Consider the following 13,715-nt stretch of genomic DNA (forward strand, 5'->3'; position numbering starts at 1 on the left):
AAATCTGCATATTTGTGATATGTTTAACTTTTTAAAGGGCTTTTTTTTTTTTACCCCTAATCTTAAATTTGATCTATACATTCAATTAAAATGCGACCCTATAATAATAATAATAATAATAGATTTTATTTATAATGCACTTTTCATTCCGAAGAATCTCAAAGTGCAAAATAGGGCAGCTAATAACAGCTATAGGGCTGTTACCAATCAAATTGAATAATTTACACTGAGAAATTACAACTGCATTAAATAATGTTATGAGAATTGTATTTTTGGATTAAAACTACATTTTGGAATGCATGTTTAAACATGAAACTAAACCACCAGTAGGCGGCAGCCGGTGAGTCTTAATGAGTGAGTCATTGAGTCATTCATTCAAATGATTCATTCAAACAGCTGATTTATTCAAGGTTGAAGCAGCCGTTTACGAACAGGTTATTGGATCTTTGTTTCAACTGATTCATTCAAACTCTGAATCATACAGTAACACACACTGTTGCTGTGAGAAGCATGCTTTTTGGAACTTTGTTGCTTAGAATCTTTGTTTGGAACTATTTTCACTGCTGAAATTGAACAAAAACAGTCAATGTTGCATCTAAAATGTAAGTGAATTAATGTTCATTTGTTTATGGAACGGTCATATGAAATCAGTGTCATTTTCAGTCGTGATGGTATTCAGGAAAACACTCGTTTTGTTGAGTGATGTTTAATTGTATCATATGTCATAAATATAAAAACAACATTTAGAATGTTTACCACAGTTTCTCTGTGTGAGCGGCGCTCATGTGTTATCGCCAGTTTAATAGATATGTGATTTTGTCTGTATCGCGAATATAAGCGAATATAAGACAAACCCCCATTTTTCAGCCTATTTTTAGGATACAAAACCTTGTCTTATATTCGGGTATATACGGTACTTTCTTCAGTGGAGATGTGTTTTAGCAGAATGCCTGAGCTGCTCTTTCCCATGCAATAGCCCCTTTTGCACTAGGCGGTGTTGTGACTTATTTTATGTTTTTGATTATTTTAAAAATTGACGGGAATTTTTTTTGAATAGAATAGGATTCTATAGAATGAAAAAAGACCAGATATCTAGCAGAATGCCTGTATACATACAATGAAAGAAGATGGGGATCAAAGATGACAAAAAATAAATAAATAAATAAAATACCACAAAAGTATCATTAAAGTAGCCCATGCAACTCTTGTCTTCTAGTGTTTGTATAAAGAACAGATGGAAATTTAAGTTGTTACACATTAAAAATCGTACAATGAAAAGCAGCCAGGGTCACCATTCACTTTCATTCTATAGAAACCGTTTTTTTTTTTTTTTTCAATCTAACCCTATTCTACTAACAAAAACCGTTTGTGCAATGGAAATATTGCATTAATGTAAACAGTTCTTTATAGAACCACTGATGCCAATAAAGAACCTTTATTTTAAGGAGTTTTTGACTCAAACACGTTTAAGAAGACATGAGGGGGTGTAAATGACAGACTTTTCATTTATAGTTGAACTATCCCTTTAAGAAGAAGTTTCTCTCTTTCGAATGACATTTGGGATTTGCTAGAAATGGTCCACCGGTGAAAACAAGGTCTTTGTTGAGGTAAAAATTCTCTTTTCACTGAGAGCTAATCCGTAGCCAATTTACTCCATTTAGGTCAGGATAAAAGTTATAGTGGGTTCTTAAATCTTTGCCATGGATTTATGTATAAACTAATTAGAGCAAGCACAGGCACCGTTGCAGAGAACCTCCAAAGTTTCTGAACGCCTTATTTCCTCAGGGTCTATCGATTCCATTCAATTCTGTCATGTGACTATGAGCAGGGAAAAAGGATGGCTCCAGTAAAATATTTGCCTTAAAGAGCATATTGCAGATTAATTTTTTTTTGAGATAAACATATAACCTTGTATGAAAATGCCATATGAAAAGGTAATGCAGGATTTAATTTTTTTTTAAAAGACATAAGAGCACAAATTTAGCAGATAAAATGGCCGTTTCGTTGGCTGTTTGTAAAACCGCAGTTTTTTTCAACATCGCGTCATATTACGTCACGAGAGGGAGTCGTCTGCCAAGCTCTGCATTGCCTCAGTGCAGAATAGGTTGGTATTCTGTAGTAATCAGTGTATTTTCGGTAGTTTTTCTATTTAAATTTATCATTGTCATGGAAAATGATAGTGTCCACCCTGTCAGGACATTGAGTCCACAGGTTTCCTAAAAAAAAAGTTAGAAAAGCTGCATTGTGGCGTTTTGTGCAGGTGAAGAGACGGTACTTCACTTCTGCATCTGCTTTGACACACGCGGTGGTGTGTGTGTGTGTTCACTTTACACCGCGGATTATCAGCGATATGATGAAGTTTAACATTGCAATACTCATGTAGTTAAAGGATAATATTAAATGATTAAATACTCACACGCAATGCTTCTTGGCTATTGTTTTTACATTAATCAATTTCAACATTGATTAATACAAAGTATGTAGGCTACATAAACACACATGCATAGTCTCACACTTAAAAAAAAAAGTCAGGAATTATGTGCTGATAATGTATATTTTATTCAAGCGTATACATCGTTCACTCAAATACATACTCAAAACGTCATACATCCCCACACTATCGACGGTGAATCGGCACAAAATAAACCCATAACACAGAATGAGTGAATAAAGGATCACAATAACACGTTATACTGTCTGTGGCTCGGCCGCGGCGGAGTGTGACGGCCGGTCGCGGATCCGTCTGACGATCAGCTCGGAGAAACCGTGTGAACTGAGCACTGTAACTGAGGCGATCCGGGCGAACACACACACACACACACACGAGCGTTCGCGTTAAACAGAGACTGGAGACTCAAACCAGAGACTCAACGTTGCTGCTAGCTTTAGATAGAAAACATTACTTGTGTGCAAATGATTTGTTGAAAAGCATAGAACAGCAGCCTTTTCAACAGAAACAACCAGAGGGAGTGAGGGCGCACGTGCGTATGTGTGTGTGTGTGTGTGTCATGGTGTGTGTGTGTGTGTGTAAAAAGGCACTGTAATGGTTGCAGCAACTGAGCTATAGTATAATAATACTCATAGATCTAGCCTGTGACATTGTTGTGCATGATTTGGCAATAGGGGACAGATATGCTGGTGAAAATCAAGCCGACTCCCGATTGTTTTTGATTTTGTATGTTTAAAAAATATCGTGAGAGAGGGAGGTGCGAGAAACGTGCTCGGCTCGTCGTGTTTTTCCTCACATGCTGCGAGCCACGACCATACGAGCATCCACAATGTCCACGCGAGGGAAAAACATCGTCTGCGAGCAGCGAGCTCATATGTCAGCAAAAACAGCCCCGGGTAACGTTACGCCCCGCGCCCGGCTTTAACGTCTAATGTGGACGGCGAGTGTGAATTAAGCCAGATGGTCTGAACTTATTATTAGTTTCTGTTTTTGGTATCAATACTCCTAGATGACCAATAGCAGCTTTGCGATTGCCTGATACATGATAATTATCTGTAAGTATTGTAATCTGAGCACAGTGTTAGCGTATAATGTTATGAGCCGACTCTCTCACCTGCTCTGTTTTCCACTGTTTCTCCTCACACAACAACTCAAATCCTCTCCTCTGATCGTTGTTCTGTCTAATCCTGGCCTGTCCCTTATTGTGTGTCATAATTGCATGGCTGTGGTCTGCCATATGAGTATTAATAAACATTTATAATTTCCTCAGCGTCCGAACTGCCATTGCGATCCATTGTTTTCCTATGGTTGAAAGTCACGGCACTCCCTCTCGTTATGTCACTTCCGGTTTGCGCATTTTTAGATGCGGAAGTAAAATTTTCTCACAAAAACGACTCAAAAAGCCTTATTAGCGTATTTACAAGTATATTTTAAAGAAATTCTAGGTCCTACATTATTTTTCTATACACTGACTCACTGGAGTCTCTAACCTGCAATATGCTCTTTAACTGAAAACATGCCATCCTTTTCATAGAAGGTTTGTAATTCCTCCACTGTTTTCATTAGTTGTCAACCTATATTAAAAGGTTGGCTTCCTAAAAAGTGTCACATCATAAAACAAATAACTTTTTAATTCTTTTTATTTAAGGATGCAATCAGGTAGGGGTCAACCGACTGATCGGTTTTGCAGATTAATCGGCACCGATAACTGAGTGCTGGAACAAATCTGATATCTGCAAAAATGGCAATATTTTTTTGGTTTGCGTCCGTTGCTGGAGTGGTTGAGAAGGGTGCGCTGTCCATACACACTATGAGAAGTGGACTCTATAGGTGAAAAAGAAATTATGACTTTAAGTTTCCTGTCACGGCCTGTGACAGGAAACTACAACAAATACAATTTGTGTGTTACCGTTTGCACCAATAGCAAAAGAAAATTCAAATACAGTGTTAATAAGAAGAAATATAGCACAACTGATTACAGGGGTCAGAAGAGAGAAAGATGTCACTCCTTTAAGCCAAAATAATACTTTTTTGTAAATGTATGCATGTACACGAGGATATGTGCACAGTCAAACAAAGTATACTTCTTTTGACTCGTATGCATACACAGGCGTTCTAAGCAAGCACAGTTTTGAGAAATCTCTCGCCATGAGTTACAACCCATTCATATACTGCAACTGCAGACGTAAATGCACATATGACCTGGGAGTATAAAGTATGCACGGTTACAAAAATCCGGCAGTGCACAGATTTTTCATACTCTTCTGATGATAAAATTCTTGACTGTACGCTGACCTGTACACATAAATAGTAAAGTATACTTTGGCCATTAGAAATTCAAACAAAGCAATTTTGACTAGTATTCTCAAATGTAATGCCAATGCAACAGAGTATCATATTATAAATGTAAATTCAGTAAAATAAAAGCCAGATTTATGATTTAACTGTAAAATGCATCACATCCTGTGAAAAGGGTCCATTGGCGAACCACTAAGCCACAGGTCCAAAAGCAATTAGAGCCATTTAAACTACATTTCCAATTAATCCTGGCCTTATGGCAACTACACACTTCAGAAGAAAACCAGAGCCCCGATGAAGGTTAGTCGGTTCTAGTCAGAATAGTGGTCCTTTTAACTGTAATCTGTCTGAGCCCATCAATCAATGCTAAGCTAACATATGGCTGTGAGTGTTAAGTGGGGGATTAAACTGCAGAGCAAACTATTTGTTTAAAAGGAAAAGAACAGAGGCGTGAGGTTGCACACGGACACTACATAGAGCGGCTACAGGATAAGTTGTCCTGATACCCCTCTCATAGTGACAGACAGATCCATAAGCACAAATCCAATCTGCCTCTGTCTTGAGCTCGATCGGCCACTTTGTTTTGCCAGTAAACATGCCAATGTCTGACTCTGGAACAGTGGTCAGCGGACACTTATTATAAACCATATGTTGGCAGGCCAGCCTTCCTGAAGCTGTACTGCTATTGGCAGAACATCCAATGACAATGAAGCAAAGAAAGGCACTGCACTGATTTAACAGTTTTTCTAAAGTGCTAATTTGGAATATTTTGTTCTTGTCTGAGGGGAAAACTCAAAGGGACTCTTTTTTTTGGACTACGCTATGCAGAAAATGTTGCAATTGGATTACAAAAATAATGACAAAACATCCACTGTTGTTCAGTGTATTTGGGACTTGTCACTTGTCGGCGTCTGGGACATAAACAACCAAATACCATGTATGCATTTTTTTTTTGTATTATTTATGAGGGCATTTTATTAGCCTGACAAGCAAGACCCACATCAAGACGTTTGGTTTGGAAACTCACCATTGACAGGGCTCAATCCGAGGGGCGGGATAAACGGTTGTCTCCCTCTGCACAGCATGCACGCAATTGGATAGCGCTACAACCAACCAGAGCAACGAAGGTGAAGCAGAGCTAGTTGACAGATTAAACTTTCGCCGTATCCAGTCGGCAAAACTCCGAACACATCTTCCCTTTTTAAAAATGACTTCAGTGCCGTTTTTTGTTCTTTTCTCAGAGAAAAGCTTAACTCCAAGTCTTCCATAGTCGTGGTCAAAGCTGATTCGAAAGACCGCCGTTCGCCAGTTTCTGTGTTTACTAGTAGCACGCAATCGCAACTCGGCCGTCATCATTATGTTAAGCCCCGCCTACCGACTCTATACACGATGTGATTGGCCCGACCAGAGTTTGGCTTTTACAGCTCAAGTGTATTGAGTGTTGCTAGACGACACTCACGGCAGATTAGATTTGCTGCCACTAGGGTGAGTCTAGATTTCTAGGCTATTTCATGGTACGACACAATATAAAAAAAAAAGAAAAAGAAGAAAAAAAAAAAAGTAGGAAAAAAGTTACCAACTTTTGAACCATTCATTTAGAGTAAAAATATTTAGAAAAATAAAACCTATATTTATTGGGCGGCCAAAAATGTCTGAACAGTATAAAATTCTAAAATAATAAATTGGCATGAAGTAAATAAAATATACTAAACATTAATAATAATTAATTTTCCAAATGGATTATTTCGATGTACATATGCTCACCTTGTTTTGATTTTCAAACCCTCGGGCTACACATACTCAAGGAAACGCAGGAAAACCCCGCTTTTCTTGTTGTACAGGAGGCGCATTTCTGTAATACTGCAAACAGCAGCTGAGCAATGCAGACACAGAAAAAGACGCCCTTTCTTTGTCTAGTGTTCTCTTCTGAGGGCTGCCATGTTATTTCTACGATGCTTCCAGGAGAAGCAAGCTGACTCACAGGTTCTCCCTTTAGTCTCATTTTATATTTGAACACAGAGTTGCTAAAGATAATATCATAATTCTTTCATGAAGGCAGTGCTTGAAGGCAGCCTCCTGACTCAACATGGGTCTCAAACTCTAGTTGCCTGTTACAAAAAATATGTTTAGTGGACTAATGACACTTGAGACTGTATTCCTTGAGAGCCAAAACATGGAATTCACTATATAGCACATTGTAAACAAGCAAACAAGCGAGAGATTGCGGACACAGCAACTGTCATTTCACAAACAGAACCAAACTTTTTTGACAGTTTCAAGCATGTAGGCTTGCTTATATTTATATACAGTATACAAATCCTTACCAGAACTACAGCACAACATCGAAGGCCAAAGTAAAAATGCAGCAAGTGAAAATTTAACGGAATTTAAGGACAAAATATCAACAGATCCCAGTTTTGAAATAATTCATAAACCACTACTTCATATTATTTCTAATCGTGCTTGTCTAGACAAAATTCAATGTCTTAATTCTGTGGTCAAAGAAAAGCATTTTGGATAGGGACTAACCTAAAATGGGGGAAATATAACAACAACAACAAATGTTCCTGAATATTGAATTTCCCATTTTCAAAAAGTGGTCTGTCATTTTCATCCAGCTGTACAGAAGAAACATGATCTATCACTTCACTCAAGCAGATACAGACAACTCCGCAGACTATTTGACAAAACCGATGCCATCAGGAGGAAAATGGTTTCAACACAGCATGTCTTAAGCCTTGAACAAAATAACACCATGATCATGAACAAAAATGAATATTGACTTTCATCAAAACATTATGGTGGTTGCGGCAAAAACCAAACAAAAAAAACCCTACAAACTAAATGCATGTTTGAACCATAGACTGTAAAAAAAAATAGGGACATGGTCTCCATGACGTCACCCATAGGATTCTGAAGAGCAGTAAAGTAGGGTCGAGCTGGCCGTTGCCATCTTAGATAACAGAAAATGGGAAAAGAGGGGATGTTGGAGGAGCTGAGGTGACGCAATGACTGACAGACAGCAGACAAAAGTGCTATCCAACTGTCAATAAAAGTGGCCATACCCTTAATTATGCAGAACTTTAAAATTATATAAAAGGTAAACAAATGAGTTCTAAAATAATTCACCCCCTCACAGTTGTCATGAAGATCACTTATTTGTGCCAGGCTGTAAACATGCTTTTTTTCTGCTGTGAAGTTGGGCATATTAACATTAACATGTCGATTCTGCTCCCTTTTTGAGCCTGCCCCTAGCGGCCAGTTGATGAATTGCAGTTTGGCTTAAAGAGAAACTGGGGGAGGTTGCCGCTTGGTTTGAACATCCTGATCTGATTCCCTCTCACTTTCCCATCCTAATTCAATAAATGTCCTTGGCTGCTTTGTTCTCATATTTGCTGTTCTTAATGATTGGAATCACTTGCAAAAAAAATGCTGAAACCGGATGATTGTATCCCTGTGTCAGCTTTTATCGATTCAGATACACATTTTCACTAATTCCTGCCAAAGCTCAACTGAGAAACATTTGCATATAAACTGCGCTTCAGCAGATGTTCTTTGTCCATTATTTAAGCTCAGCTAACTTATTTTAAATTAAACATTTTTAGTTTCCATTATATACTTGCTTACTTTCTAATTAAGTTTAACAAATTATTAATTAACTATAATACTCAAAAAACAATGGTAGTAGGCGTGTGAGAGAACAATTAAGAGTCTCTTCAAAGTGACTTCACTGATTAGTTAAAAGGTAAAAAAATAAAGTAGTAAATTATTATTTATTAAAAAAATAATAATTCAAAATGTAATACTAATTATTATTATATTTAATAATTATTAACAATATTTTTTATATAGTGTACTAATTTTAATCAATATTGGTTTCCATTTTTTATGTACAGTATGATACTTGCTTATCTTCTGGTTTAATTATATATATTTTTCAGCTCAAAATCCTGTGTTGTATATCAGTAATGAGAAAAAAAAAAGTTTAAAAAAATAAATAAAAATGGGAACTGACTGGATAAATTATAATACAAAATAAAAACAAAAAACAGAATGAGCTGAATAATTAAGAAAATGAGGAACTATCAGCATTGTGGAAATATGGAAGTTGCTGCTGATGGAAGCAGCGGGAGACTCTGCTAGGCTTCGCTCTGGTGTGCCACCTGGATGCACAGATGACTGTCCACATTTCCTGTTTCAGACTTGGCATTTTCTGAGAGAGATCTGCCAAACAGCATTTAGTGCGATGAAAGGTTGTAGCTAAACATCAAACAATTAACAGGGTCTTATTTCCACTTTAAAGCGCTCCTGTCAGTCACACTAAATCTAACCTTCTAAGCCCGGCGACAGCAGTGCAGATCAAGGCTATTTTATTTTCTGTTTTCTGTGATCTTGTGGCACGACCATGTTCTCCAGCAAACAAGAGATGAACTGCTACAAATACAAGCTCTGCCAGAAGCACTCTATTCCATCTCCAGAAGAAACAGAAAACTCTCATTGAAAAAACAGGGCTGCAGTCACAGCCTGCTATGATGAAACAAGTCGGCTGTTGGTTCAACACAGAAAATTTATGACCACCCTAGCCTCTGTAAATGCAGCTATTTACAGTTATTAAAAGAATCTATAGATATTGTAGCATGTCCTTGATGTGGTGAAAGCTAGGGAACGTGACCTGATGCATGCTGAAATGGCTAGATTTGATTTTTGTTGCCATAGCAATCAGTAAAGCGCCAAAGGCTGTATATCTGGATGGTGAGAGCTGCAAACACAGAGGGAGCTCTGTGCATTCTGAGTCTCACAATTGTGCCGTTTTCTCATTTAAAAGCCCTTCGGAAAGATCCAGAAAGGAACTAGGATTGTAGAAAACTTTTTATATTTTGCACAGCATACCTATGTATTTTCAAAAATCGACTAGTCGGTGGAATACCTGAACTACTAGTCAACGAATCAGTCTTAAGGAAGCATAACTGTGTGTTCACACCCCCACGGCGAGAGCATCAAAATTCGCTCTGGCCACCCTGCCAACAATTCTGTAGAAAGATTCATGGACTCGCTGGTGGACTGATGTAGATTGAATGTTTGGTCTTTTTTTGAACTGTATTTGAAGGGAAGTTGATTATTTGCAATGTGAACCTCATTGAAAAATATAATCTCAGGCGATTTGGGCGTCAAGGAGAGTTGAAATCAGGTCAACTTAATGGTAATGAGCTATGACGTATTACAGCGGCAACCTATCGGAATGTAGAAGTGCTCCGCTTGAGACGATCCCAGAGAACGCAGTCCTGTCAACTTTGGTTCCGAACACATTAGTCCCCAAGCAAAATGGAGGATAGGTGGATCGCTGTGGCCGGTTTCATAAGAATGCGCGCAATAATTTATACATGTTAATTAAAGACCACAGCTAGTAAACGACTCATATAAACTGCATGTTTAAACTCATATAAACTTAACTATGAACACAAAAGCCACACCACACAAATGGCTTGTAATAGGTTTATTTTGTTAGCACATATGTAACTATAATTGTTAAGTTCTTTCCATCAATCTATTTCTTCCTTTCACATTTAAACGATTTCATAATGTTAAGTTATACCCTACTTGTGGCACAAATACCTCCTGCTTCAATGCTTGTTTGCTTTGCAGCCCCATTAAATATAGTTTTAAAAAAGACCAAGCAGCAGATCTATATCAGAGCGCCAGCGCATCCACGAATCGTTCTACAGCGTCGTTGGCAGGGTGGCCAGAGCGAATTTATAATCACACTGGATCCCGTTCATGTTCACGATGTGACGTTTCATAGGTAATGTTTATGTCCTTGTGTTCAAAAACAGCTGGATAGAATATTTCACAATGAAACAGAATGCAGTTAAAAGCATAAAAGTAACAAATACTCTAAAAAGATTTTTTTTAATAAATTATATACATATATTTCTTTTCTGCTTCGGCCTTGAATCTTCACTTCATTGCATCACTACTTCTAAAAGCACAAAGATCAATGCTGGCATCTGGCTCCATCAGATATCACAGCTGGTATTTACCTCAAATCGACTAAAATCATTACCATTACCGAGCCGCCGGAAAAAGATAATGGTGAGGCAATGCCGAGGATGATACAGCAGTCATGAGCGATGACCAATCGCACCGATTTGCATTGAAGACGCAGCAAAAATCCTTGGAGGCATAAAGTCGGTTCAACAGAGTCCAGTCAGCAGATAAAGGCAGAACGCATCCATATTTACAGGCAGGCAAATAACCATGCATAAACATAAATCAGGCCTTTAGGACAATAACAATACAATGATAAACACAACACAGCTTTTGGACTTCAAGCATTTAGATAGGAACAACATTACACCCTGTCCGAACCAAGAATGATGCAAAGATCCAAACAACAAGCAATTTGATTCACACTCAATTCTAAACTACTGCACATGACATGACAGAATCACAGCCAAGAAGAAGATATTTGATGTTTAAATGTACAGTTGTGAGGAGCAGGAGTTTGGACCAATGATATTCCACAGTGGGCGGGGCTACCAGATTTTTTTTTTTTTAAATAAGCGAAAACAACACAAAATTTGTTCACACTATTTTTAAAAGCTGATTTTCTGGACAATGTTAAAACAGCACAACAACAAAAAAACTACACTAAATGATTCAGACAGAGATACCCTAATATTAGAATTACACATTTTACAAAATACAAAATGTATTATATTCACAAATTATATAATTTTTTTACATATTATTAAATGCCAAAAATGTTGTGGACACAGCTATTTAGGACAAAACCAATTTAGATGTGTGAGAAAGTTTTTAGCATATGTTAATTTATAGTGCCGAGCCCGAGTAGTTATCATGTCAGTTTCTTTCCTGAGGGTGAATGACAGAATTGCTGTAAGCTATTCCAAGGTGCTTCTAAAATCAGGCCTTGGGTAAAGTAAAGTAATAAGTTAGAAACTAAATAAGGCGTCCAGCACAAGTAATTGGGTGTCCAAGAATAAGATGGGACATTCATAATGAATTAGATGGTTGGGAACGTACGAGCAGTGTTGCGTATATGTGAGCGAGAGACTCAGGTAAAAGCCAGGAGGAAGCAGTCCTGCATCCACCAGCTGCTTCTTCTGATTTAACGCTTCATTGGCCTCATTAATGTGGAGCTGAACCACACGCCTGTGGAGACAATCGCTGAGATTAGTCTTTACCACACTCCCACTCTCACTTTTCCAAACGGCGTCTCACACTTCTGTCTCGCTCTCTCTGTGGACACAATGGTACAAACTTACTGGAGGAGAAACTATGTTTGTAGCCTGCAGAGAAGATCAGGGGAAATATGAGCTGCACACAGGCAGCATTGGCCATTACAGTGAGAGTTGGAGGAAGATCATTGTTACAAACTCAAAAACACCCACTGAGAAACCACTCCAAGTAGACACCGTACACAATATTCAGCCATAGAGAAACACAGCCACAATGTAAAATAACAACTAACTGTGTCCTTAAAGAAATAGATCACCCAAATATTCGGTCATTATGTCTATATTATTAGTCATTATGTCCATACAAGCTCTTTATAGCTTTTTATTGGGTTAGCAAAAAGGGTTATTTTGCAAAAAAAAAATAAAAAAATAAAAGTGCAAAGTTGAAAAATTAGTTTGAATTTGTTCAAATCCTAAATAAGAGCGTGTGTGTATATGCATTCACCTTCACTGTTTCTCTTTGAAATGTTGGTAAGTAACTGTGTATCCTTAAATCTTTTTTTTTACAACAGTGGCAAAGATCGCTTATTCCAGCGCGCGTGCAGACAGGTTGGGCGGAAAAAAAATGCTCATGGAGCATATTATTATATGTTGAAATGTGGAAACAGTGATACTTTTACAGGATTATTTGATGAATAGGAGTTCAAAAGACCAGTAACATTATTTTAACATATGACGTTACTGTGATTTTTATCAATTTAAAGGGGTCATATAATGCCATTTTTGAACAAGTTAATACGATTCTTTAGTGTCTAAATGAAAATTTTGTAATATACTTTAATAAAAAATTCTCATTGGTATTGTAAGAAAACACTAATTTTACCTGGTCTAAATCAGCTCTGTTTTCAGCAAGCCATTACAGTGCATGCGACTTTAAATGATAATGAGCTTTGCTCACCCCGCCCCTCTGTTCTGTGGTGCAGTTTGACACACACACACACACACACACACACACACACACACACACACACACACACACACACACACACACACACACACACACACACACACACACACACACACACACACACACACACACACACAGTGTTGCCTTGACAACAGTTGTCAACATGTCAACGGGAGTCTAAGGACACATCTGTGCAACTGTATCAGTTTGAAACGGAGTCGGACCTGGAACAAGATAACAGCCCCAACAAAATTCGACAATTAAGACTCTAACAGGACGTTTCTGAATGATTGGTTAACATAATGTCACTGATCTATCTTTGTATGTGCTGGCAGGGTAATGTAAGTGTGGTGAGTTACACACGCCATGTGTTTAGTGATGTATACGTTAATTCCTTGACAGATTGATGTTACAGCTAATGCCAATAAAAACTTTCTAAACCATCTACAGAAGTAAGCTTAGTGTACTGTTACCATGTCCACGTTAACTTTATCACCAGCGTACAAAGTTTGTAATAACACAATAACCATAACGCTTTGTACATTATAAACTTGGGATTATGAATTATATTGCGATGTCATACATAGAAAGCATCCTGTAATCTAACGTATTCTGTAAACTTTAGCCACATTCTTCGTGAAGCATGCAAGGGATTCAAACGTTACACTCACTTCTTCTGGAGATGTTGCTGAATAAGTGCTCATTTCATTTCTCCAAAAAAAAAGAAACATGTTTTCTAAATTTTACAACATCTTACATAATTGGTGAAGTAAAAGATGGCATTTTGATCATTTCAGTCAAA

The 13,715-nt window shown here is 37.7% G+C and overlaps 1 protein-coding gene across 4 annotated transcripts in view; it reads right to left on the bottom strand.

Moving 5' to 3' along the window:
- The window catches only part of sfswap (splicing factor SWAP), a 113,616-nt gene that overhangs the window by 29,994 nt on the left and 69,907 nt on the right, over positions 1-13,715 (bottom strand). The gene's annotated exons all lie outside the window — the stretch shown is intronic.

This window comes from Pseudorasbora parva, chromosome 18 (assembly GCF_024679245.1).
Source record: "Pseudorasbora parva isolate DD20220531a chromosome 18, ASM2467924v1, whole genome shotgun sequence".
In the NCBI taxonomy this organism is placed as follows: Eukaryota; Metazoa; Chordata; class Actinopteri; order Cypriniformes; family Gobionidae; genus Pseudorasbora; species Pseudorasbora parva.